This window comes from Heterodontus francisci, chromosome 2, assembly GCF_036365525.1.
Source record: "Heterodontus francisci isolate sHetFra1 chromosome 2, sHetFra1.hap1, whole genome shotgun sequence".
In the NCBI taxonomy this organism is placed as follows: domain Eukaryota; kingdom Metazoa; phylum Chordata; class Chondrichthyes; order Heterodontiformes; family Heterodontidae; genus Heterodontus; species Heterodontus francisci.
Window position 1 is genome coordinate 132,093,886 of NC_090372.1, and position 27,303 is coordinate 132,121,188.

The following is a 27,303-nucleotide window of genomic DNA, read 5'->3' on the forward strand; positions in this document are numbered from 1 at the left end:
GGGGTTACTGTCCCTTCAGACACAAAATCCTGATAACCTTCAGGAATCCTCATAACATTTTCCTGCACCCACAGCAGTATGTTTTCTGGGCCTTACTACTGCTGCAGTTAAAGCCACAGCTGTGCTTTCCATCAGGGTCCTTTCTCCTGCACTGAGTGGGTACACCCTGATTAATCCTTAAGACTTTCCCTGTAGTTTCCAGCAGTCAGCTCTTAGATGATCTGCCTTGTTACAATGAAAGCACAAAGGTCTCCAGGTCTCACTCATACTTACAGCACCTTCCATTTTGGCTGGAGGAGGGCCCCCTGTGTCTCCTGCTTTTCTCTCTCTCCCAGAACTGCTTGGGCTCCTATCACCTTCCCACCCTTTGTCCTTTTCTGATTTGTGGGGGTGACCAGGAAAGGTTTTCCCCTGGGGAACTAACTTGTATATTAGAGCCAGAACTGCGGCTTGCCGAACTCTAGGAACCTTTTGTTCTTCCACATGAGTATTTATGGCGAGGGGGAGAGGGTTTTTAAATTCCTCTAGCAAAATTACCTCTCTGAGATTTTCATAGCTGGGATGCACTTCAAGAGCCCTCAACCACTGGTCAAAAGCCAGCTGCTTACTTCTCTCAAACTCCAAGTAAGTTTGACCAGCTTGCTTCTTGAGGGTTCGAAACTTCTGGCGGTACGCTTCTGGTACTAGCTCATATGCCCCGAGGATAGCATTTTTGTCAGTTCATAATTTGATGAATTCTCATTTGGCAACAGGGAATAAACCTCATGGGCTTTTCCTGTTAGCTTACTTTGCAGCAGAAGAGTCCAGCTCTCAGCCAGCCACTTTAACTGCCTTGCAAGTTTCTCAAAAGATACAAAAATTGCTTCCACAACTCCCTTATTGAATTTTGGAATCAGTTGCGAAAATTTTAACAAGTCAGTACACAGCCCTGAATTACTATTTTCCATATTGGCCATGCTTTCACTGTTACCCCCCAGTTATTTCAAGCCGCCTCAGCCCTCTTTCCGCACGTTCCTTCTGGAAGTTTCTTTCTCTCTCTGCTCTCTTTTTCTTTCTCCTGTCTCCTCCTTTCTCTCTTTCCCTGTCTTCTAATTCAAGTTTCCTCTGTTCCAATTGTATCTTTGCTAGCAATACCCTGTCGGAATCTATTTCTAACCCTGTGATTGGCCACTAGTCTTAGGAGTTTGGACTTCCTAGCGTTGGCACGGATAGTGATCGCACACGCTCAGCCATATTTCTCAACTCCTCTATAGAGAGTACTTTTAACTTATCCCAAGTTACTTCACCATGGCTTGGGGAGTTACTGGCTTCAGTCGTAGATATGTTAGTATTCTAGCACACACAACCACAAAAAAACCTGTCTCGAAATCTTTTTTCTTTTTGATTGGTATCAATTTGACTTCCCGCTTTCAATTTCTCATTTGCCTGTGGATCCAATCCCGGAAGAGCCCCCAAATTTCTGTTATGACCAGGTGAGGCAGGGGTCTAGGGCTCCCCTTCAGCCTCTTCCAGGTTTGGCCGTAACAGAGTTTAATTTTTAAAACACCATGTTTTTAGCTTCCCCTCAGTGAATCCTTGCTCACTGCTCACTAATTGTGATTGCAAAGAAATCATCCAGACAGATTTTCTCAGATTTAAACAAGAAAGGTGTAAGTTTATTAACCTTAAAACTCTAATTCAGTTAAAACTACTAAAAATACACATCGCGACCTCGCTAGCATGCATACGCGATAAATACACACGCAAATAGAGACAGAGGAGGAGAAAGAAGGGGAAAGGTTTGAAGTAATAGCTGGAGTTCAGTTACTGGTTTTGAGTTTGATGTAAAGTCTTTGATTGAAGTTAAGTCTTGCTGTTTTTGTTGGGGCCCAGTGCACACTTTCAAACTTGTTTCACTGGTCTTCTGTCTTGAGGCTTGAATTACCTCCGTGGGTACCTGGAACTTTGCTTGAGAGAGAGAGAAAGAGACAGAGAGAGACCTTCCTTCTCTTTGGTTTTCAAAAAGCAGTCTGTTCCTTTCTGTGTGGCACAATTCAAACAACCCCAGGTTGCCCAGCAGGTAGGTGACTTGACTAGCTCCTTATTTGGAACAGTCTCTCCTGCGAGGTTTATGGGTTTCCCCCAAGCTTACAGGACACTCTCAGTTGGGGGGGTGGGGGTGGGGTGGTGGTGGTGAAATGCTGGTTCTTACAAGTTCAATGTCTCTTGATCAAAATCCATCTGGCTAATTGAATCAGGGAGCACTCCCATTGTCTTCTTCCTGCAACTGTCTTTTTGACTGCTAATGTGCAGACATGTTTTCAGCCACTGTTGTGGTCTTTTTAAACAACTCATTTTAAGTCCAGTAACAAGTCAAAAATAATGTTCCATATGACGCAATTAAAATGTCTTTTTTTTGGCCGGTGTCGTTTTCACCACACTATTGTCTCTGTAAAAAAAAAAGTTGTTAAATGCATGATTTTGTTACAAATAGAAGAGCATTTGATAAGATTTAAAAATTCCCAAGAAAAATGTTTGAGTGTGTTAATTGAAATTAACTTTATTCTAAACTTTAAAAGCATTTTATTTTAACATTTTAATATTGTAAAACAGGGTTGCTTTTGGTTTTACCACCTTGGCAGTAAGCATCGCTTGGGTGGAACACAGAAAGGAAAATCTGATGAGGAGAATCACAGCTAGCAACAGAATCCATCTATTTTTCCTCCTATTGAAATTAACAAAAAAAAAATCTGATGTGTTCTGCATGGGGCATGTGGTCTTCCCCACCAGACTTTCTGTGCTTCACCCAGTCCAGATGATGCTTAATGGTCAGGCAGGAAAGGTAACAAGCCTTTCCACAGTGTCAACATTTGCACTGGATAGATCTTTTAAAACAGTTTCAGCATTTTAAAAACACATTGTAGTAGAAAATGAGTAAAAGATCTTTATTCACCTGTACTCAATATTACAGAATGTTCAGTACAGAAAGTAGCCATTCAGCCCTTCGTGCCTTTATTAGTGTTAGCTCCACATCAAAAGACTCTACTTCAATCCTATCTCACTCTTTCCAACTACCTCTTCAGTATTGTTCATCAAGTGTTTGTGGCATGCATGGCTAATGAGGATTTTGTTACATCAATTGTAGTTACTTGTGGCGAGTCGAAGAGACTTAGTAGTTGGCAGGAAAAAAGACAGAGGCGCAAGGGGAGAGCCAACTGTGCAACAGCCCCAACAAACAAATTTCTCTGCAGCACCTGTGGAAGAGCCTGTCACTCCAGAATTGGCCTTTATAGCCACTCCAGGCGCTGCTTCACAAACCACTGACCACCTCCAGGCGCGTATCCATTGTCTCTCGAGATAAGGAGGCCCAAAAGAAAAAAAAGAAAGAACTCAATATTACAGAATGTTCAGTACAGAAAGTAGCCATTCAGCCCTTCGTGCCTTTATTAGTGTTAGCTCCACATCAAAAGACTCTACTTCAATCCTATCTCACTCTTTCCAACTACCTCTTCAGTATTGTTCATCAAGTGTTTGTGGCATGCATGGCTAATGAGGATTTTGTTACATCAATTGTAGTTACTTTAGATTTCCAGGAAACCACTTAAACTGAAGGATGCTTAAGGATTATTAAGTCTATGATATAGTGATGTAGTGACGATAACAGTCCAGGCTCAAAGGGAAGGATTGGGAACATTATATTGCTGGCAACAATGTATTCAGAAAAGATAGAGAAGGGAAAAAAAGGGGGAGGTGGTGGCAGTATTGATTAAAGAAACTATTATAACTCCAGAAAGGAATGATGTTGAGGGGTCAAAGACAGAATCTACATGGTTTGAATTAAGGAACAATGAAGGAGTTATTAAGCTATAGGATATAGAGTATTGGCCACCAAATAGTAGGAAGCAGAGAGAGGAGATTTTCAGGCAGATTAGAGAAAGATGCAAGAACCAAAGAGTAGTGATAATGGGGGACTTAAATTATTCCTATATAGACTACAGTAGTAACAGTGTAAAGGGAAAAGAGAAGGAGGAATTCCTGAACAATGGTCCGAAAAAATCTGTAAGAGTGGTTTATAGGCCACCCAACTGTAGTTATACTGTTAGACAGAGCATTAAACAAGAAATAATTGGAGCTTGTAACAAAGGCAGTGTAATAATTGTGGGGGACTTTAATCTTCAATAGATTGTACAAGCTCATCAGGAGAGATACAGGAAATAAGAGAGAAGGAGGGAGGTGACACTGAATAGAGTGGTACCCCTGCTGCATGACAAATTGGCCCCCTCCTGCCATCCTCTGGGATGAGGACCTCCCTCCTCTCTCTCATGGCAGCATTAGATCCAGGTCAGCATTGATGAAACAATGGTCTGCCCTGCCTCAGGTGCCAGGCCTCCAGCTCTCCTGTGACATTTTGCTTCCTTCTGGTGAAGTGATGAGCTGTCTTCTTCCAAGGCTTCATCATCCTCAAGGTCCATACCTCTCTGGAGGGCCATGTTAAGAAGGACAGACCTAACAACTACAAGCCAGTCAGTTTATCATCAGTGGTAGGTAAGGTTTTAGAAACAATAATCGGGAAAAAATTAACAGGCTTTGGCACAAAGTGCATAATCTCCAGCAGCCTCAGTGATGGCTGCCTTTGGCTGTCTAAATGAGTCCCACACATCATCTGACCCACCTCCATTCCCACCTCCACTGGCTCTAAGTGAACAGGAAACCTGTTTGCATATCAATTAAGGGTTCACAACCCCTGTTGCTACATACTTACAGATGGCTTTTGAGGTATGGTACATTTATTGCTAGAACTTTCCTATGTATGTTGCAAACTAAATGCATTCTTTATTACAAGTCTCAAAATACTATTTTGCAATTAACATTACCTTTGATGATTGACTTCTAACTTAGTACTTCATCACTTATGAGTCTTTTGCCCCATTTATATGACCACACAACTTCAGTTTATACTGATTCAGGGCTGAATTCTGCCAGCCCCAAAGAAGTCCTGCCACCGGGGCTGAAAGTGGGAGCTGATCCCATTCTGGTGGCAGCCAATTAACAGGTGGCGTTCGGGTCCGCTTTCCAATTGATGGGCAGGGAGTGGGGGTGCGGTTATTTCAGCAGTGGCAAGTTGGGCATGAAGGCAGCCATTGCTGCTGGAGGGCCCTTCCACAGACCAATGGAGCCTGCATCAAGGAGGGTTCCCCTAAAAACCCACTGCAGCAGGCCCTCCTAACCTGGAAAAGTGTCCACGGGGGCGGTAAGTGGCCCTTAATTGAGCATCATGCTGCTAAGATTCCTGCTGCTGGCAATATGCTATGGCAGTGTGAAGACATCAAGCTCCCCTCCTGACACCTTCCCCCGCCATATTGCCAGCCCTCCAGCCTTCCAGCCTATCTCCAAAGAGCTGGGAAACTTCAGCCGTCACATTGAGCAACAATGAACAACTCCACATGCAGGAGATTGTAGTTGGCTCTATAAATTAACAGTGCGTGCATGAACCTCACACGTAATGCATATGAATTATAACAGATGGGAAAAGGCCCTCTGGTCCATCCAGCCTGTCTGCACAATTGTAATACCATGTGTATCACATATACACACTCTAACCCACCCAAAAATTATGGGATCTCCTGGGAGAGGCGAAAAATCAAATAAAATCCAAGCAAATTTGGAAGGGGCAAAGACTGAGAAATTCCTCTCCGACCTCCTTAGACAATTAAAACTAATCCAGAAAATCACTCTGATCCTGACGATTCTTTGCAATTGTAAAAGGTGATCTCAGTCCCAGCCATAAACAGATCCAGCTCTCACTTGGAGGAATTCAGTGAATCATCATCCATCGCATGCCTGTTTCAGAGGCCTGCTATTTCTAGAAAAAGAACCACCTCCTGACATCTAGCCTACATCTGGTCATATACAACATAAAATTGTGACCCCTGGTCCTCCATTAGCTATTTAATTGGAACAAACTGTCAAGTGAAAATTAATCTATTTCCCTACATCATCTTATAAACCTCAATCAGATCATACTTAAGTCTACACTTCTCTATAGTGTAGAGTCCCAACTCTTTTACCCTATCTTGATAACTAATATACTTTAAAGTGGAAATTAGTCTACTGGCCCTCCTCTGCACATTTTCCAAAGCCTCAATATCACCCACTATTTGAGGAGACCAAAGCTGGGCACACAATTCCAAGTGAGGCCTAACCAAGGCCTTGTACAAAGACAAAATAGCATGCTTTGTCTTATAATTAGTTGTCCTAGGAATGCACCCCAACAATCTATTCACTCCAGCTATTGCTTCATGGCATTGCTCAAGAACCATTACAGTCTCTTTCTCTCCCACCTTCTTTAATGTTTTTCCCTGAAGGATGTATGTTGAGCATTTGCCGTGCCTACATGCATTAGCCCAATTCCCCAACGTATTAAGATCTGCCCGAAGCAGTCTAGCATCATGTACAAACCTAACACTGGTACAAGTCTCAGTATGATCCTCACATTTTCAGATCATACTACTGGTAACTGGTCTCCAAACAAATCCAAATCTATCTACAATTACTTTCTTCTAGCCAGTCCTCAATCAAGCTCATATATTATCGCTAATACCAGAAGCTTTGGTCTTTTAGCAAAGCCTCTTGTGCAGTACCTTGTAAAAAGATTTTTGGAAGTCTAAGTTATCAATGTCTACTGATCTTCCTTAATCCACCAACTTAATGACATCTTCAAAACCTGTAATCAAATTTGTAAACATGACCTTTCTTTGAAGCCTTGTTGGTTGCCCCTAATCTATCAAATTAAATATATACTGCATCCATAATGATTCCCTCAAGCATCTTTCCTATTACTGATGTCAGAATAATTGACCTATAACTACCCAGGTCCGTCTTATCACCTTTTTTAAAGTCGGTGTAGATTCACACTTACAACATTCCCATGCCACTGGCCCACATCCTTTCTGAGAGAGTGTCTACAGGCTGGCAAAGGTGAAACTGTTTCATGACTGTAGAGATGTCTTGAGATACCATCCTGCCACTGGAAAGACTTCAGATGACAAATATGTCAGTGAGAAAACCATCCTCCCAACAGGACATAATAGTGTCTCTGACAGTGCTGAGATCATTTTGTCTACAAAACAAATATGTAGTTAGAACATTAGAACATTAGAACATTACAGCGCAGTACAGGCCCTTCGGCCCTCGATGTTGCGCCGACCATCTGACCTACACTATTCCATTTTCATCCATATGTCTATCCAATGACCACTTAAATGCCCTTAAAGTTGGCGAGTCTACTACTGTTGCAGGCAGGGCGTTCCACGCCCCTACTACTCTCTGCGTAAAGAAACTACCTCTGACATCTGTCCTATATCTTTCACCCCTCAACTTAAAGCTATGTCCCCTCGTGTTTGCCATTATCATCCGAGGAAAAAGACTCTCACTATCCACCCTATCTAACCCTCTGATTATCTTGTATGTCTCTATTAAGTCACCTCTCCTCCTCCTTCTCTCTAACGAAAACAACCCCAAGTCCCTCAGCCTTTCCTCGTAAGACCTTCCTTCCATACCAGGCAACATCCTAGTAAATCTCCTCTGCACCCTTTCCAAAGCTTCCACATCCTTCCTATAATGCGGTGACCAGAACTGCACGCAATACTCAAGGTGCGGCCTCACCAGAGTTTTGTACAGCTGCATCATGACCTTGTGGCTCCGAAACTCGATCCCCCTACTAATAAAAGCTAACACACCATATGCCTTCTTAACAGCCCTATTAACCTGGGTAGCAACTTTCAGGGATTTATGTACCTGGACACCAAGATCTCTCTGCTCATCTACACTACCAAGAATCTTCCCATTAGCCCAGTACTCTGCATTGCTGTTACTCCTTCCAAAGTGAATCACCTCACACTTCTCCGCATTAAACTCCATTTGCCATCTCTCAGCCCAGCTCTGCAGCCTATCTATGTCCATTTGCCATCTCTCAGCCCAGCTCTGCAGCCTATCTATGTAACCTACAACATCCTTCGGCACTACCCACAACTCCACCGACCTTCGTGTCATCCGCAAATTTACTAACCCACCCTTCTACACCCTCATCCAGGTCATTTATAAAAATGACAAACAGCAGTGGCCCCAAAACAGATCCTTGCGGTACACCACTAGTAACTAAACTCCAGAATGAACATTTGCCATCAACCACCACCCTCTGTCTTCTTTCAGCTAGCCAATTTCTGATCCAAAGCTCTAAATCACCTTCAACCCTATACTTCCGTATTTTCTGCAATAGCCTACCGTGGGGAACCTTATCAAACGCCTTACTGAAATCCATATACACCACATCCACGGCTTTACCCTCATCCACCTGTTTGGTCACCTTCTCGAAAAACTCAATAAGGTTTGTGAGGCACGACCTACCTTTCACAAAACCGTGCTGACTATCGCAAATGAACTTATTCTTTTCAAGATGATTATAAATCCTATCTCTTATAACCCTTCCCAACATTTTACCCACAACCGAAGTAAGGCTCACAGGTCTATAATTACCAGGGCTGTCTCTACTCCCCTTCTTGAACAAGGGGACAACATTTGCTATCCTCCAGTCCTCCGGCACAACTCCTGTCGACAATGACGACATAAAGATCAACAACAACGGCTCTGCAATCTCCTCCCTGGCTTCCCAGATAATCCTAGGATAAATCCCATCTGGCCCAGGGGACTTATCTATTTTCACTCTTTCCAAAATTGCTAACACCTCCTCCTTGTGAATCTCAATCCCATCTAGCCTAGTAGGCTGTATCTCAGTAATCTCCTCGGCAACAGTTTTGAGTGTTAAGGATTTTGCTGCAATTACCTTGCAGTTTTAGTGTGGGGCCACTTTTGACTTCCAATGGTAATCAAGGGGGAAGCCAGCTTTGCAATTATGCCGCCCGCTCAAGTGCAGCAATGAGAGGCCTGAACTGTCTTGGTAGTCGGGCCTTATTAGTATACAAACAGCAAGCTACGAGCAGTGAATGGGCGCTCCAAGCCAGCATCCTCGAAGAGCAGGAAACCAGATGACTCTGAAGCTGACCGAATTGACAGTACAGACCTAGGACCGGGGGTGGGGGTGGGGGGGGCGCGTGGTACGTGATCTGTACAGGTTAGGTGGCAGTGTGCCGGAGTACTCTGTTTGAGCCAGAAGGAGCATTCCTGCTTCTCCTTCTCCCACAAAAATAAAAGAACAAACATCTTGGTTACTTTTGGAGTAGCCTGCAGTGGCACATTTAAGGACCGTTAGTTGAACTGTTCCATGCTAGGGACCAACTGGCAAGGCATGCATGTCACATGCTTTGCCCAATGGCCGATGAAAATTGCCTCAGTGTCCTACAGTGGTCATCGTACCCCAATTTAAATAAGGTACCTGCCTGTTTCGGCAGGTGCATTGTACACCTATTTCAAGACCTTCCCAATCATTGAATCAAGCGGGCTGCTCCAATGTTGCCAGAAAATGGGACAAACAGAAGGTGAAAATCAGCTCCTATGTCTTTCCAATCCCCTTACTTTTACATCAGCTGTCTTACAGTTGCCTACTGCCTTTCTAGCAGATTTTTTCCCCCTTTGGCTGTTCTGTGTTTGTGTGTGTCTACATTCTGATCTGTTCCTGTCATTCTCATTGCTCTATTTATCTTTCCTGGTGTTTCTTATACATGCTGCTCTCCATTGTGATTTAATTTTACAGAGCTGCTGGATGTGACCATTGGGTCTGATAACCAGACCAATAATCCAGAGACCCAGGCTAATACTCTGGGGACATGGGTTCAAATCTCACCACAGTAGCTGGTGGAATTTAAATTCAATTAATTAAAAAATTCAATTAATTAATTAATGCAAATCTGGAATTGAAAGCTAGTCAGCAATGTTGACCATGAAACTACCATTGATTGTCATAAAAACTCATCTGGTTCCCTAATGTCCTTTAGGGAAGGAAATCTGCTTTCCTTACCTGGTCTGACCTAGATGTGACTTCACACACACCACAATAGGGTTTTCTCTTAACTGCCCTCTGAAATGGCCTAGCAAGCCATTCATTTGTACGAAACCACTACACAAAGGTTGCAAAGGAATAAAACTGGATGGAACACCCAGCATCAACCTAGGCCCTGGAAATGACAGTGGAAAACCCAGCCTTGTCGACCCTGCAAAGTCCTCCTCATTAACATCTGAGGGCTTGTGCCAACATTTAGGAGAGCTGTCTCACAAACTAGTTAAACAACAGCCTGACATAGTCATACTCACGGGACCATACCTTACATCCAATGTCCCAGACACTGCCATCCCCGTTCCTGGGTATGTCTTGTCTCAACGGAAGGACAGACCCACCAGAGATGGTGGCACAGTGGTATACAGTCAAGAGGGAGTTTCCCTGGGAGCCCTCAACATTGACTCTGGACCTCATGAAGTCTCATGGCATCAGGTCAAACATGGGCAAGGGAACCTGCTGCTGATTACCTCCTACTGCCCTCCCTCAGCTGATGAATCAGTGCTCCTCCATATTGAACTCCACTTGGAAGAAGCACTGAGGGTGGCAAAGGTACAGAATGTACTCTGGATGGGGGACTTCAATGTCTATCGCCAAGAGTGGCTCAGTAGCACCACTACTGACTGTGCGGGCTGAGTACTGAAGGACGTATCTGCCAGACTAGGTCTGCGGCAGGTGGCGAGGGAACCAACAAGATGGAAAAACCTACTAGAGCTTGTCATCACTAATCTACCTGTTGCAGATGCATCTGTCCCATGGCAATATTGGTAGGAATGTCCACCGCACAATCCTTGTGAAAACAAAGTCCCATCTTCAAACTGAGGATACCCTTCATCGTGTTGTGTGGCACTACCACAATGCTAAATGGGATAGATTCAGAACAAATCTGGCAGCTGAAAACTGGGCATCAGCAGCAGCAGAACTGTATTCAAACACAATCTGTAACCTCATGGCCTGTCATATCCCTGACTCTATCATTACCATCAAGCCAGTGGATCAACCCAGTTCAATGAGGAGTGCAGGAGAGTATGCCAGGAGAAGCATCAGGCATATCTAAAAATAAGGTGTCAACCTGGTAAAGCTACAACACAGGACTACTTGTATGTCAAACAGCGGAAGCAACATGCAATAGATAGAGCTCAGTAATCCCACAACCAGCAAATCAAATCAAAGCTCTGTGGTCCTGCCACATCCAGTCATGAATGGTGGTGGACAATTCAGCAACTAACTGGAGGAGGAGGCTCCACAAATATACTCATCTTCACTGATGGGGGAGCCCAGCACATCAGTGCAAAAGACAAGGCTGAAGTATTCATAACCATCTTTAGCCAGAAGTGCCGAGTGGATGATCCATCTTGGCCTCCTCCTGAGGTCCCCAGCATCACAGGTGCCAGTCTTCAGCCTTATCTAATTCACACCACGTGATATCAAGAAACGGCTGAAGGCACTGGATACTGCAAAGGCTATGGGTCCTGACAACATCCTGCTGCAGAACTAGCCATGCCCATAGCCAAGCTGTTCCAGTACAATGTGGAAAATTGCCCACGTATGCCCTATCCACAAAAAGCAGGACAAATCCAATCTGGCTAATTTCCACCCCATCAGTCTACTTTTGATCATCAGCAAAGTAATGGAAGGTATCGTCGACTATCAACCAATGCGCAGTTTGGGCTCTGTCAGGGCCATTCATCTCCTGATCTCATTACAGCCTCGGGAGGTGATGTGGGAGTGATTGCCCTGGAAATCAAGGCAGCATTTGACATAATGTGGCATCATGGCAAACTGAAGCCAATGGAAATCTGGGGGGAAACTCTACGCTGATTGTAGTCATTCCTAGCACAAAGGAAGATGGTTGTGATTGTTGGAGGCTAATCATCTCAACCCCAGGACATTGCGCAAGAGTTCCAGATAGTAGTGGCCTAGGCCAAACCATCTTCAGCAGCTTACACCTTCCCTCCAGCATAAGGTCAGAATTGGGGATGTTCGCTGACGATAGTATGATGTTCAGTACCATTTGCAACTCCTCAGATACTGAAGCAATCTGTGTCCATATACAGCAAGAGCTGGACAACAGTCAGGCTTGGGCTGATAAGTGGCAAGTAACATCCCCACCACCCAAGTGCCAGGCAATGACGATTGCCTTTTGCCCTTGACATTCAATGGCATTACCATTATTGAATCCCCCACTATCAACATCCTGAGGGTTACCATTGACCAGAAACTGAACTGAAGCAGCCACATACAAACTGTGGCTACAAGAGCAGGTCAGAGACTGGGAATTCTGCGGCGAGTAACCAACCTCCTGACTCCCCAAAGCCTGTCCACCATCTACAAGGCACAAGTCAGGAGTGTGATGGAATACTGTCCACTTGCCTGGATGAGTGCAGCTCCAACAACACTCAGGAAGCTCATCACCATCCAGGCCAAAGCAGCCTGCTTGATTGGCACCCCATCCACCACCTTAAATGTTCAGTCCCTCCACCACCAATGCACAGTGGCAGCAGTGTGTACCAATACATGATGCACTGCAGCAACTCGCCAAGTCTCCTTGAACAGCACCTTCCAAACCGACAACCTCTTCCACCTCAAAGGACAAGAGCAGTGGATGCATGGGAACATCACTATCTGCAAGTTCCCCTCCAAGTCACACACCATCTTGACTTGGAAATATATCGCCGTTCCTTCACTGTCACTGGGTCAAAATTTTGGAACTCTCTCCGTAACAGCACTGTGGCTGTACCCACACCAGATGGACTGCAGCAGTTCAAGAAGGCAGCTCACCACCACCACCTCAAGGGCAATTAGGGATGGGCAGCAAATGCTGCCTTTGCCAGCATCGCCCATATCCCAAAAAAGAAAAAAAATAGTCAGCAGCACTGGCCTCTGAAATTCTGTTGTACTACACTGCAAATGGAATCAGCTCATCAACCATACAAGTTCTGCATTACAAAGGGCATCACAAAAAATTTAAAACTATGAACAAAAATTAAAATACCCAAATACATTATATAATTGTGATCCTAAAGACAAAATGCACATCAAGATCATGGTTTTTGTAAGTTAGAAAAACCTTTTCCTGTCCATTATTTCAGAACATCTATTGTCTGTGCCACATCAGAATATAAATATTATTTTTGTTAAGTGTCATGTCGGAATAAATTGATTGTACAATTGAAGAATCGTTGGCAATATAGATCTATGGGTGTATGATCGCATAGAAATGACTGTACAATGGGTTTGAGATGTTATAGATCTTACCACCCCAATTAGTTTGAAATGTTACAGATGTAACTACACAATGGGTTTGGGATCGAAGAAGGTAAAATTTGAACAGAATCTGAAAATTTGTAATGCGAAATGTGTGGTTTACAGGACTATCTTATTTTTCAAAACACAAAACAATAAACATACCTTGGGATTGAGTTTCTACAGGGGTTCTCTCAATCGCCTAAGAAACTCCGAAGAAATTATGGCAGGTGATTGGGCAAACCACTCTGGAAATGAATGATGTTTGTATATATTATTTACAAATATGTACCATAAATAGTGATACCCTTCCCAAACTTAACGATTATTTCAATCAAATCTGCTGGTGCTACATGTATCAAATAGCTTCTGTACTTTCAAAAATGTAATGCAAGTTTCTCACCTCCACAATCAATAAACTGACATTTATGATATTTTGCCAATATAAATATTTATATTTTTGACTCTTTTTAACATTTTCATATAGAACAGTAGAATATTTATATACGCTATCAGATAAAAGGCCATTAATCTGTTTCCTTCTATTCTGGTTTTAAAACAAAATTCCTGAATATTTGTGATTAAACAATGCATTTCTCAATGTTGTATACTCCTTCTTCTTTGGCCTCGTTGTCGCGAGAGACAATGGGTAAGCGCCTAGAGGTGGTCAGTGGTTTGTGAAGCAACGCCTGGAGTGGCTATAAAGGCCAATTCTAGAGTGACAGACTCTTCCACAGGTGCTGCAGATAAAATTGGTTGTCAGGGCTGTTACACAGTTGGCTCTCTCCTTGCACTTCTGTCTTTTTTCCTGCCAACTGCTAAGTCTCTTTGACTCGCCACTCTTTAGCCCCGCCTTTATGGCTGTCTGCCAGCTCTGGCGATCACTGGCAACTGATTCCCACGACTTGTGGTCAGTGTCACAGGACTTCAGGTCGCTTTTGCAGACGTCTTTAAAGCGGAGACATGGTCGGCCGGTGGGTCTGAAACCAGTGACGAGCTCGCTGTCCAATGTGTCCTTGGGGATCCTGCCATCCTCCATGCGGCTCACATGGCCAAGCCATCTCACGTGCCGCTGGCTCAGTAGGGTGTATATGCCGGGGATGTTGGCCGCCTCGAGGACTTCTGAGTTGGAGTTACGGTCCTGCCACCTGATGCCAAGGATTCTCCGGAGGCAGTGAAGATGGAATGAGTTGAGACGTCGCTCTTGGCTACATACATTGTCCAGGCCTCACTGCTGTCGAGCAAGGTACTGAGGACACAGGCTTGAAACATGCAGTCTTTTGTGTTCCGTGTCAGTGCGCCATTTTCCCACACCCTCTTGGCCAGTCTGGACATAGCAGCGGACACCTTTCCTATGCTCTGTTGATTTCTGCATCGAGAGACAGGTTACTGATGATAGTTGAGCCTAGGTAGGTGAACTCTTGATCCACTTCCGGAGCGTGGTCGCCGATATTGATGGATGGAGCATTTCTGACGTCCTGTCCCATGATGTTCGTTTTCTTGAGGCTGATGGTTAGGCCAAATTCGTTGCAAGCAGCCGCAATCCTGTCGATGAATCTCTGCAGACACTCTTCAGTGTGAGATGTTAATGCAGCATCGTCAGCAAAGAGGAGCTCCCTGATGAGGACTTTCCGTACTTTGGTCTTCGCTCTAAGATGGGCAAGGTTGAACAACCTGCCATCTGATCTTGTGTGCAGGAAATTTCCTTCTTCTGAAGACTTGAACGCATGTGAGAGCAGCAGGGAGAAGAAGATCCCAAACAGTGTAGGTGCGAGAACACAGCCCTGTTTCACACAACTCAGGATAGGAAAGGGGTCTGATGAGGCACCGCTATGCTGAATTGTGTCTTTCATCTAGTCATGGAATGAGGTGATGATACATATTTGAAAATACACAATTTTCGACAGTGTGTGATGCAATAACATAAATTTCATTTTCTGTTCTTTCGGCAGCAGTGCAGGTCTGTGCAAATCTATTGCACCTCTACTTTGCTCTATTTTTCAAATAAATTTTTTAACGAAAATAGTTGCGGTGGGATGCAGCTCAGGTTGCAGAGGGAAGTAAGGGTAGAAATTGCAGAGGTGCTGGCCACGATTTTCTAATCTTCCTTAGTTGCAGGGATGTGCCAAAGGACCTGGAAAGGACTGAAAGATTGCAAATATTACACCCTTCTTCAAAAAAGGGGAGAGGGATAAACCTGGCAATTACAGGCTAGTTAGTTTAACACCAGTGGTCTAGAACCTTTTAAAATCAATAATTTGGCAGAAAATTAACAACTGCTTGGGCAAGCATGAACTAATACAGGAAAGCAGCATGGATTTGTTAAGGGCAAATCATGTTTGACTAACATGATTTTTGGTGAGGTAACAAAGAGGCTGGATGAGGTCTGTGCAGTTGATGTTTTGTACACGGACTGTCAAAAGCTGTTTGATAAAGCACCACCTATTCAGCAAGTTAGCAAAATTGAAGTCCATGGATAAAAGGGGCAGTAGCGGCATGGATACAAAATTGGCTAATGGATAGAAAACATGAGAGTTGAGAATGGCTGTTCTTCGGATTGGTAGGATGTATACAATGGAGGTTCCCAAGGTTCAGTAGTAGGATCCCGCTGATTTTGATGTACATTAATGACTTGGGTCAGGATTTTCATTGTGGGCTTCTGAACCCCTCCCTCCAACACCAGGCTGAAATGTGCATCATAAACTCGCACTGTGTAGGAAACAGTCACTCACTGTGATTTTCCCCAGGGCGGCCAGTTAATCGCTAGTGGGCAGGCTCGCCATCCAATTAAGGAAGGCAGGTGGGTTCTCGAAGCTGGAGGGCCAATCAGAGGCCTTCCAGGTTGAAAGAAACATCAGGCTGCAATGGAAGGTAAGCAAGGGAGAGGCACACATTTAAAAATGGGTTTTGCAGCCAGGCCATCACTGTGGAGGTGATGTACGTTGCAGCCTAGGCTCCTGCAGCATCCAGGCAGGCAGGGAGGGCCTCTCGGCCTGCCTGGAGCACTGAGTCCCTGGTCTGTCACCAGGAAGCTGCCTGCAGGCATCTAAACTGGTCCTGCTGCTTGCAGAAATCTGGAGGCCGACCTGGAAAATTCCAGTCAGCCTCTTTTAATTGACTTTATGTGACCAACAGATCAGATTAAAGCTCTGCAGTCTTACCACATCTAGTTGTGAATGGCGGTGGACAATAAAACAATTAACAGGAGGAGGAGGCTCCACAAATATCCCCATCCTCAATGATGAGGGAGCCCAGCACATCAGTGCAAAAGACAAGGCTGAAGCATTTCTAAACATCCTCAACCAGAAGTGCCGAGTGGATGATCCATCTCAGCCTCCTCCTGAGGTTCCCAGCATCACAGATGCCAGTCTTCAGCAAAATTGATTCATTCCATTGTGATATCAAGAAGTGGCTGAAGGTACTGGATACTGCAAAGGCTATGGACCCTGACAACATTCCGGCAATAGCGCTGAAGACTTGTGCTCCAGAACTAGCCACGCCCGTAGCCAAACTGTTCCAGTATAGCTACAACACTGGTATCTACTAAACAATGTGGAAAATTGTCCAGGTATGTCCTGTACACAAAAAGCAGGACAAATCCAATCCGGCTAATTACGGCACCATCATCCTACTCTCGATCATCAGCAAAGTGATGGAAGGCATCGTCGACAGTGCTATCAAGTGGCACTTATACAGCAATAACCTGCTCACTGATGCTGAGTTTGGGTTCTGCCAGGGCCACTCAGCTACTGACTTCATTACAGCCTTGGTTCAAACGTGGACAGAAGAACTGAACTCAAGAGGGAAAGTGAGAGTGACTGCCCTTGACATCAAGACAGCATTTGACTGAGTGTGGCATCAAGGAGCCCGAGCAAAATTGAAGTCAATGGGAATCAAGAGGAAAACTTTCCTCTGGTTGGAGTCATACCTAGCACAAAGGAAGAAGGCTGTGGTTGATGCAGGCCAATTTTTTTTTATTCGTTCATGGGATGTGGCTAGGCCATCATTTATTGCCCATCCCTAATTACCCTTGAGAAGGTGGTCGTGAGCTGACTTCTTGAACTATTGCAGTCTAAGTGGGGTAGGTATACCCACAGTGCTGTTAGGAAGGGAGTTCCAGGATTTTGACCCAGCGACAGTGAAGAACGGTGATATAGTTCCAAGTCAGGATGGTATATGGCTTGGTGGTGTTCCCATGCATCTGCTGCCCTTGTCCTAGGTGGTAGAGGTCACTGGTTTGGAAGGTGCTGTCTAAGGAGCCTTGGTGAGTTGCTGCAGTGCGTCTTGTAGATGGTACATACTGTTGCCACTGTGCGTCGGTGGTGGAGGAAGTGAATGTTGGTGGATGGGGTGCCAATCAAGCAGGTTGCTTTTTCCTGGATGGTGTTGAGCTTCTTGAGTGTTGCTGGAACTGCACCCATTCAGGTATCTCAGCCCCAGCACATTGTTGCAGGAGTTCCTCAGTAGAGGCCTGCTCTGGTCGGGAAAAAAGAACCCAACCCGAACCCGACTGAACCATAGCAGACCCGAGCCCGACCCAGCCAGAGTCCCTCCGATTTTGCCCCGGGCCTGACCCAACCCGAACCCGCCCCGACTCGACCCGACCCGACCTGACCATCCGTTTACTTACCTTACTGACACCGAACCTGCAAGAAGCTGCAGCGCATGTGTGATAGTGACGTCACTCGCTCACTGCGCAGACTCAGTTTCAGGCCAGTTTTTTAATTTCAACACTTACCAGCAGAGCACTTACTGTGTGTAAAAGCAAAATACTGCGGATGCTGGAAATCTGAAACAAAAACAAGAAATGCCGGATTCACTCAGCAGGTCTGGCAGCATCTGTGGAAAGAGAAGCAGAGTTAACGTTTCGGGTCAGTGACCCTTCTTGAACTTACTGTGTGTGTCTGGCCCAACCCGACCCAACCCGAGCCCGAAAGCCGTACCCTGAAGATGGGCCTGACCTGACCCGAACCTGAAACATGTTATTGGGTCCTGTCGGGTTAGGGTCGGGTAGCAGGCCTCTATTCCTCAGGGTAGTGTCCGAGGCCTAACCATCTGCAGCTGCTTCATCAATGACCTTCCCTCCATCATAAGATCAGAAGTGGGGTATGTTTGCTCATGCTTGCACAATGTTCAGTGTCATTTGCAACTCCTCAGATACCGAAGCAGATCATGTCCATATGCAACAGGACCTGGACACAATTCAGGCTTGGGCTAATAAGTGGCAAGTAACATTCCCGTCACACAAGTGCCAGGCAATGACTATTTCCAACAAAAGAGAATCTGATCATCTCCCCTTGACATTCAACGGCGTTGCCATTGCTGAATCCTCGACTAGCAACATCTTGGGGATTATCATTGACCAGAAACTGAATTGGACCAGCCACATAATTACTGTGGTTACAACAAAGGTTCGGAAATCTGCGGCAAACAACTTACCTCCTGATTCCCCAAAGCCTGTCCCCATCTATCAGGCACATGTCGGGAATGTGATGGAATACTCTCTACTTGCCTGGATGAGTGCAGCTCCAACAACACTGAAGAAGCTCGACACATTCCAAGACAAAGCAGCCCACTTGATCAGCAACCCATCCACCAACTTAACCATTCACTCCCTCCACCAGCGACGCACAGTGGCAGCAGTGTGTACCATCTACAAGATGCACTGCAGCAACTTACCCAGGTTCCTTTGACAGCATTTTCCAAATCCGCGACCTCTACCACCTGGAAGGACAAGGATAGCAGACACATGGGAACACCAGCACCTGCATGTTCCCCTCCAAGCCACACACCATCATGACTTGGAACTATAATGCTGTTCCTTCACTGTTGCTGGATCAAAATCCTAGAACTCCCTTCCTTACAGCACTGTGGGTGTACCCACATCAGATGGGCTGCAGTTGTTGAAGAAGGCAGTTCATCACCACCTTCTCAAGGGCAATTAGGGATGGGCAACACATGGCCTACCCAGCGGCGCCCAAATACCATGAAAGAATAAAAGAAAAAAATACTGGGCATGTTGGCTACCCGCAGTGGGATGTGGCCAGGAAACCTGTGTGCCAGTCGGCGGGGCTATTTTCAGCTCCCGCCCATTTCTGCTGCTGGCCTCAGTGGGGGCTTAAAATTTTTCCCTTGTACTTGGGTGTACAGAGCAGTATTTCGAAATTTGCAGATAGCATGAAACTTGCAAGTGTAGTAAACGGTGAGGAATATAACAATAAACTACAAGAGGACATAGACAGGCTGGTGGAATGTGTGGAAACATGGCAGATGAAATTTAACGCTGAAAAGTTTGAGGTGAAACACTTTGGTAGGAAGAATGAGGAAAGACAATTCATGCTAATTTGCACAATTTTAAAAGAGATGCAAGAAGAGAGAGATTTGGGAGTGTTTGTGCATAAATCTCTGAGGTTTGCAGGATAGGTCAGCAAAGCAGTTAATAAAGCAGATGGGACTAAAAGCAAAATACTGCAGATGCTGGAAAGCTGAAACAAAAACAAGAAATGCTGGAAACACTCAGCAGGTCTGGTAGCCCTGTATAATTGCAGCAAGACATCCCTGCTCCTGTACTCAAATCCGCTCACCATGAAGGCCAACATACCATTTACCTTTTTTACTGCCTGTTGGACCTGCATGCTTACCTTCAGCGACTGGTGTACGAGAACACCCAGGTCTCATTGCATATTCCCCTCTCTCAGTTTATAGCCGTTCAGATAATAATCTACCTTCCTGTTTTTGCTACCAAAGTGGATAACCTCACATTTATCCACATTATACTGCATCTCCAATGCATTTGCCCACTCACTCAACTTGTCCAAATCACCCTGAAGCCTCTCTGCATCCTCCTCACGACTCATCCTCCCACCCAGTTTTGTGTCATCTGCATATTTGGAGATATTACATTTAATTCCCTCATCTAAATCATTAATGTATATTGTGAATAGCTGGGGTCCTAGCACCAATCCCTGCGGTACCCCACTACTCACTGCCTGCCATTCGGAAAAAGACGCATTTATCCCTACTCTTTGTTTCCTGTCTGCCAACCAATTTTCTGTCCATCGCAATACACTACCCCCAATCCCACACGCTTTAATTTTACATGCTAATCTCTTATGTGGGACTTTGTCGAAAGCCTTCTTAAAGTCCAAATAAACCACATCCACCGGCTCCCCCTCATCAGCTACTAGTTACATCCTCGAAGAATTGTAGTAGATTTGTCAAGCATGATTTCCCTTTCATAAATCCATGCTGTCTCTGCCCGATTCTACCACTGTTCTCCAAGTGCTGTGCTATAAAATCTTTGATTAGAAAGCCACTGACCAATGCACTGCTGAAACCTCCATGTTCCCGGCGCACCCCACCGGCCCTGCAAGTGGATCTGGAAGTTAAAATGAGCCTGAAAGGACTGAATATATGGTTGCTATATTTGCAGATGGCACAAATATAGAAAGGTATGTTGTCAAGAGAACATAAAGAGTTTATAAAGGGATTTAGATAGGTTAAGTGAGTGGGCAAAAATTTGGCAGATGGAGTATAATGTGTGAAATGTGAACTTGTCCACTTTGGCAGGAAGAACAGAAAAGCAGAATATTATTTAAACGGAGAGAGACTGCAGAACTCTGCTGTACAGAGAGATCTGGTTGTCCTAGTACATGAATCACAAAAGGTTAGTATGCAGGTACAGCAAGTGATTATGAAGGCAACTGGAATGATGTTGTTTATTGCAAGGGAATAGAATATAAAAGTAGGAAAGTTTTGCTACAGCTATACATAGGAACATAGGAGAGGGAGTAGGCCATTCAGCCCATCGAGCCTTCCCCGCCATTCAATATGATCATGGCTGATCATCCACTTCAATGCCTTTTTCCCACACTATCCTCATATCCCCTTATGTCATTTGTATTTAGAAATCTGTCAATCTCTGCTTTAAACATACTCAATGACTGAGCTTCCACAGCCCTCTGGGGTAGAGAATTCCAAAGATTCACAACACTCTGAGTAAAGAAATTTCTCCTCATCTCTGTCCAAAGTGGCTTCCCCTTATTTTGAAATTGTGTCCTCTGGTTCTGGACTCCCCAACCAGGGGAAACATCTTACCTGCATCTACCCTATCCCTTTAAGTATTTTGTAGGTTTCAATGAGATCACCTCTTATTCTTCGAAACTCTAGACAATACAAGCCCAGTTTCCCCAATATCTCTTCACATCACAGTCTGCCATCCCAGGAACAAGTCTGGTGAACCTTCGTTGGGCTTCGTCTATGGCAATAATATCCTTCCTAAGGCAAGGGGACCAAAACTGCACACAGTATTCTAAGTGCGGTCTTACCAAGGTTCTATACAATTGAAGCAAGACTTCACTACTCCTGTGCTCAAATCCTCTTGCAATAAAGGCTAACATACCATTAGCCTTCCTAATTGCTTGCTGCACCTGCATGTTACCTTTCAGTGACTTATTGACAAGGGCATCCAGGTCCCTTTGTACATCTACATTTTCTAATCTCTTACCATTTAAGAAATACTCTGCACATCTGTTCCTCCTACCAAAGTGGATAACCTCACATTTTTCCACATTATATTCCATCTGCCACATTTTTGTCCACTCACTGTGGCATTGGGGCCGGTAAAATGCTGCAGGGAGAGGCCCGCCTCGACTCGCAACATCGAGACGGGCCCGCCGCATATTACTGGCGGCTGCGGGACCTCGGTGTGGCCCCCCCCGCCGCATGGCAGCAGCACCACAATTAGCATATGGTAATGCTTACTTACCTATGCTGATTATGCAGCCCGCCACCTCTCCACCAACACTGCCGGATTTTTCGTTGAACGGACGGCCATCACATGCCGTCCCGTTCACGATCTGAAAAGCCGGCAGGTCTTCACTCTGCATTACAGAAGGGAGGAGGGAGGGGGGATACAAGGGGGTCTAACATTGCATTATGGAAGGGAGGGGGGATACACAGGGGTCTAACTCTGCATTCTTAAAGGGCGGAGGGAGGGGGGATACACAGGGGTCACACTCTGCATTCTGGGAGGAAGGGGGGATACACAGGGGTCTTACTCTGCATTCTTAAAGGGAGGAGAGAGGGGGATACACAGGGGTCGCACTCTGCATTTTGAAAGGGAGGGGGTCTGGGATTACTGGAGGGAAAGCTGTGCTGGCATGAAGGGAGGTACCGTGTACCATCCCTCCGTTAACAGTGTACACTCTGTGTTTGTAAAGGGGCAATGGCACACCAGGCATCCTGTGTGGGGAGGGTGCCAGAAAGGGCAGGAGCATTAAGGTTTTGTGGAGGGTGAGGGCAATCGATTCAGCTGGTAGGATCTTGATGTGCTCATGCTATGCCACTCTGACTGTTGGCCAAGATGGGCAATGCCATGGCACACCACATAGTTGATCCAGGAAAGCAGCTGATGTACCCTTCAACACCAATCCATGCCCTGTTAGGAACCTTTGAATATATTATTTATCTTTAACATAGAAATAGGTTTGGCTCATCTTACATTGTGTGATACTCTGTAGAAGGATCCGTATGAACACACATTCCCACATAGTTTTGTGTCATACTACATTTGGTCCCCACATCCAAATCATTGATATATATTGTGAACCGCTGTGGCCCAAACACTGATCCCTGCGGTACCTCACTAGTCGCAGCCTGCCAATGCGAGAATGACCCATTTATTCCTACTCTCTGCTTTCTGCCTGTTAAACAATCCTTAATCCATGCCAGTATATTATCTCCTATCCCATGTGATTTAATTTTGCTAACCAATCTTCCGTGGGGGACTTTATCAAAAGCCTTCTGAAAATCCAAGTATACCATGTCTACCCACTCCCCTTTATCTATTCTGTTGGTAACATCCTCAAAAAACTCCAACAGGTGCGTCAGACATGATTTCGCATTCAACAATTCAAATTGACTATGCCCAATCAGATCATTATTATCCAAGTGTCCATTTATCATATCCTTTAGAATAAATTCTAGCATTATCCCAATGACTGATGTAAGGCTAACAGGTCTGTAATTTCCTGTTATCTCTCTCCCTCCCTTCTTAAATAGTGCGGCAACATTTGTGACCTTTCTAGCTGTATAAAACGCTAGTTAGCTGTATAAAACGCTAGTTAGCTGCATAAAACACTAGTTAGGCCATAGCTGGAGTACTGTGTACAGTTCTGGGCACCACACTATTGGAAGGATGTGATTGCATTGGAGAGGGTGCAGAGGAGATTCACCGGGATGTTGCCTGGGCTGGAGCATTTCAGCTATGAAGAGAGACTGAAAAGGCGAGAGTTGTTTTCCTCAGAGCAGAGAAGGCTGAGGGGGGGACATGATTGAGGTATCCAAAATTACGAGGGGCATTGATAGGTTAGATAGGAAGAAACTTTTTCCCTTAGCGGAGGGGTCAATAACCAGGGGGCACAGATTTAAGGTAAAGGGCAGGAGATTTAGAGGGGATTTGAGGAAAGAGTTTTTCACCCAGAGGGTGGTTGGAATCTGGAACATACTGCCTGAAGAGGTGGTAGAGGCAAGAACCCTCACAACATTTAAGAAGTATTTAAATAAGCACTTGAAACGCCATAGCATACAAGGCTATGAGCCAAGTGCTGGAAAATGGGATTAGAATAGTTAGGTGCTTGATGGCCGGCACGGACACGATGGGTCGAAGGGCCTGTTTCTGTGCTGTATAACTCTATGACTCTATGACCTTTCAATCTGCAGGAACCATTCCAGAATCTATAGAATTTTGGAAGATGATCACCAATGCATCCACTATCTCCATTACTACCTCTTTCAACACTCTGGGATGTAGAATATCAGGTCTTGGGGACTTATCAACCTTCAGCCCCATTAATTTCTCCAACCTTCTTGCTAATACTAATTTCCTTCAATTCCTCATTCCCCCTAATCCCTTGACTCTCTAATTCTGGGAGATTTCTTGTATCTTCCTCAATGAAGACAGACACAAAGTGATCATTTAGCTTCTGTGCTATTTCTCGATTCCCCATTATAAATTCTCTGGACTCTGTCTGTAATGGACTCACATTTGTCTTAGCCAAATGTTTCATTTTTAAGTGCCTTTTGAAGCTTTTACAGTCTGTTTTTATATTTTTTGCTAGCTTACATTCATATTCTGTTCTCCCTTTATCAGTTTCTTCATCCTCCTTTGTTGTATTCTAAAATCCTCCCAATCCTCAGGCTTACTACTATTTCTGGCAACTTTAAAGGCCTTTTCTTTTAAACTTATACAATCCTTAACTTACTTTGTTACCAACGGTTGACTGCCTTTATTTTTGGGGTTTTTGTGCCTTGAAGGAATGTATAGTTGCTGTAAACTATGTAATATTTCTTTAAAGACTATCCATTGCCTATGTACTATCATACCTTTCAATGTATTTTCCCAATCCACCTCAGCCAATTTGCCCCTCATACCTTCATAATTTCCTTTGTTCAAAGTTAACATCTTGGCTTCAGATTAAACTACCTCACTTTCAAACATAATGTAAAATTCTATCATATTATGGTCACTCATCCCTAAAGGTACTTTTACAACAAGATTATTAATTAGCCCTTTCTGATTACATAATACTGGATCTAAAATAGCCTGTTCTCTAGTTGGTTCCTCAACATACTGCTCTAGAAAACCATCCCTAACACACTCCAGAAACTCGTCCTCCACAGCATTAATGCTCATTAGGTTTACCCAGTCTATGTGCAGATTGATGTCACCCATGATTACAGTATTACCCAGGCTACTGCTACATGCTTCTCTAATCTCCTGATTAATATCATGCCCCACACTACCACTACTGTTTGGTCGCCTGTAAACAACTCCTACCAATGTTTGCTCCCCCTTGCTGTTTCTTCACTCCACCCGAACAGATTCCACATTTTGTTCTTCTGATCTGAGAACCTCCCTTACTAATGTACTGATCCCACCCCTTATTATCAGCACAACACCACCTCCTTTTCCTTTTTGCCTGTCCTTCCTTAATGTCGAAAATCCTTGAATATGCAGTTCCCAGTCTTGGTCACCCTGTAGCCATGTTTCCTTAATGGCAATCAGATCATACCCATTTACCTCTATTTGTGCCTTTAAATCATCTATCTTGTTGCGAATGCTCTGGGCATTCAGGTAGAGTGCCTTTAACCTTGTCTTCTTGACATTCTGCATTCTAAGCTTAGTTGATGCTCATCTTTGTTTCGCCTGCCTTCTAATGTCACTTGCTACTTTTCTACCTCCTGTTACCAGCTTTACTTCCTTCCAATTTGAGCTACCCCTCAGGTTCCCATGCTCCTAACAAGCTAGTTTAAGCCTTCCCCAACAGCACTAGCAAATCTCCCTGCGAGGATATTAGTTCCGGTCCTGTTAAGGTATAGCCCGTCCATCTTGTACAGGTCCCACCTGCCCCAGAACCGGTCCCAATGCCCTCCCTCCTACACCAATTCTCCAGCCACGTGTTCAATCGATCAATTCTCCTATTCCTATGCTCACTAGCACATGGCACTGGGAGTCATCCTGAGATTACTGCTTTGGAGGTCCTGCTTTTTAATTTCCTTCCTAGCTCCCTAAAATCTGCTTTCAGGACCTCATCCCTCTTCCTCCCTATGTCATTGGTACCAATCTGGACCATGACCTCTGGCTGTTCACCCTTCCCCAGAAGGATGTCCTGCAGCCTCTTCGTGACATCCTTGACCCTGGCATCAGGGAGGCAACACACCATCCTGGAGTCACGTTTACTGCTGCAGAAACGCCTGTCTGATCCCCTGACTATTGAATCCCCTATCACTATTGCTCTTCCACTCTTCTTCCACCCTTCCTGTGCAGCCGAGCCACCCGTGGTGCCACGGACTTTGCTGCACTCCCCCAAGGAACCATCGCTCTCGCCAGTATCCAAAATGGAAAATCAATTAACCAAGTAAGATAGACTCAAGGGACTCCTGCACTGCCTGCCTGGTTCTCTTAGACTGCCTGGGGTGGGGGAGGGGGTGGGGGGGGTCACCCATTCTCTTTCTGCCTGCATGCTCCTAACCTGCAGTGTGACCACCTCTCTAAACATGCTATCCACATAGTCCTCTGCCTCGCGGATGCACAACAGTGACTCCAGCTGCCACTTGAGTTCCGAAACCCAGAGCTCAAGCTTCTGTAGCCGGTAACACTTCCTGCAGATGTGTTCATCTAGGACACGTGGTGCGTCTATGATTTCCCACATTCCATAGAACATGCATTCCACTTGGCCAAGCTGACCTGCCATAACATAACTTTAAAACATTTTTATTACTATGAGAAGTAAAATAACTTACCAGTTATTCACCAATCAACTTCTTCCCCTGTACCAAAGAGAAAGGCAGCTGCTGGAGGCTGAAAAAAGGTAGAACAAAGAAAAGAAAGAAAGGAGCCCCTCCCTCACGCACAAAATTTCCACTTTACAATCTGTGCACTCAGATTTATTTTCTTCTTAAAGTTCCCCTCCTTACCGAACTCCCTCAATAACCAATCTACCTTCTTAACACTCTGTGCCCTCCTGCAGCACTCAATACAGACAAGCAGCACTGAGAGTCCCCTGAATTTATACTTTTAAAACAATGCTGTGTCAGCTTTGCTAGAGTTCTGCTACACCTCAGAAACCAGTTTAAGCTAGCTACCTATTTAGCTACAGCTACTCTCAGAGTGTTCGTATACCCTTTTTAAAACTGCAAGAAACCTAACTTACCTCATAACTGAAACAGGAAATTTCAATTTCAATTCTTGCTAGATGTAAACAAAACAAAAACTTATCTTGAGAGATTAGCCCTTAAAATTCACTCACTTACCAAACTCCCTTCTTCACACTCAGGGCCTTGGTGAGACCACATCTGGAGTACTGTGTGAAGTTTTGGTCTCCTTACTTAAGAAAGGATATAATTAAATTAGAAGCAGTTCAGAGAAGGTTCACTCAACTGGTTCCTCGGATGAAGGGGTTATCTTATGAGGAAAGGTTCTGGAGGTTGGGCCCATACCCATTGGAGTTTAGAAGAATGAGAGGTGATCTTTTTGAAACATATAAGATCCTAATAGAGACTTGATA

General features: G+C 44.7%; 1 protein-coding gene and 1 long non-coding RNA gene across 10 annotated transcripts in view; one reads left to right on the top strand and one right to left on the bottom strand.

The window, feature by feature from the left end:
* The window catches only part of ikzf1 (IKAROS family zinc finger 1 (Ikaros)), a 103,811-nt gene that overhangs the window by 22,773 nt on the left and 53,735 nt on the right, over positions 1-27,303 (top strand). The gene's annotated exons all lie outside the window — the stretch shown is intronic.
* LOC137346874 (uncharacterized) lies at positions 1,634-26,890 on the bottom strand. 3 transcript variants are annotated; one of them, XR_010968812.1, is made up of 5 exons: positions 26,540-26,890; positions 17,988-18,073; positions 13,400-13,482; positions 6,899-7,015; positions 1,634-2,428 (listed from the first exon to the last, which is right to left on the bottom strand). It is a non-coding gene; the product is annotated as an uncharacterized lncRNA (long non-coding RNA). The 3 variants fall into 3 exon arrangements; XR_010968810.1 differs by having other exon boundaries at positions 6,899-7,099; XR_010968811.1 differs by having other exon boundaries at positions 6,899-7,099; positions 17,973-18,073.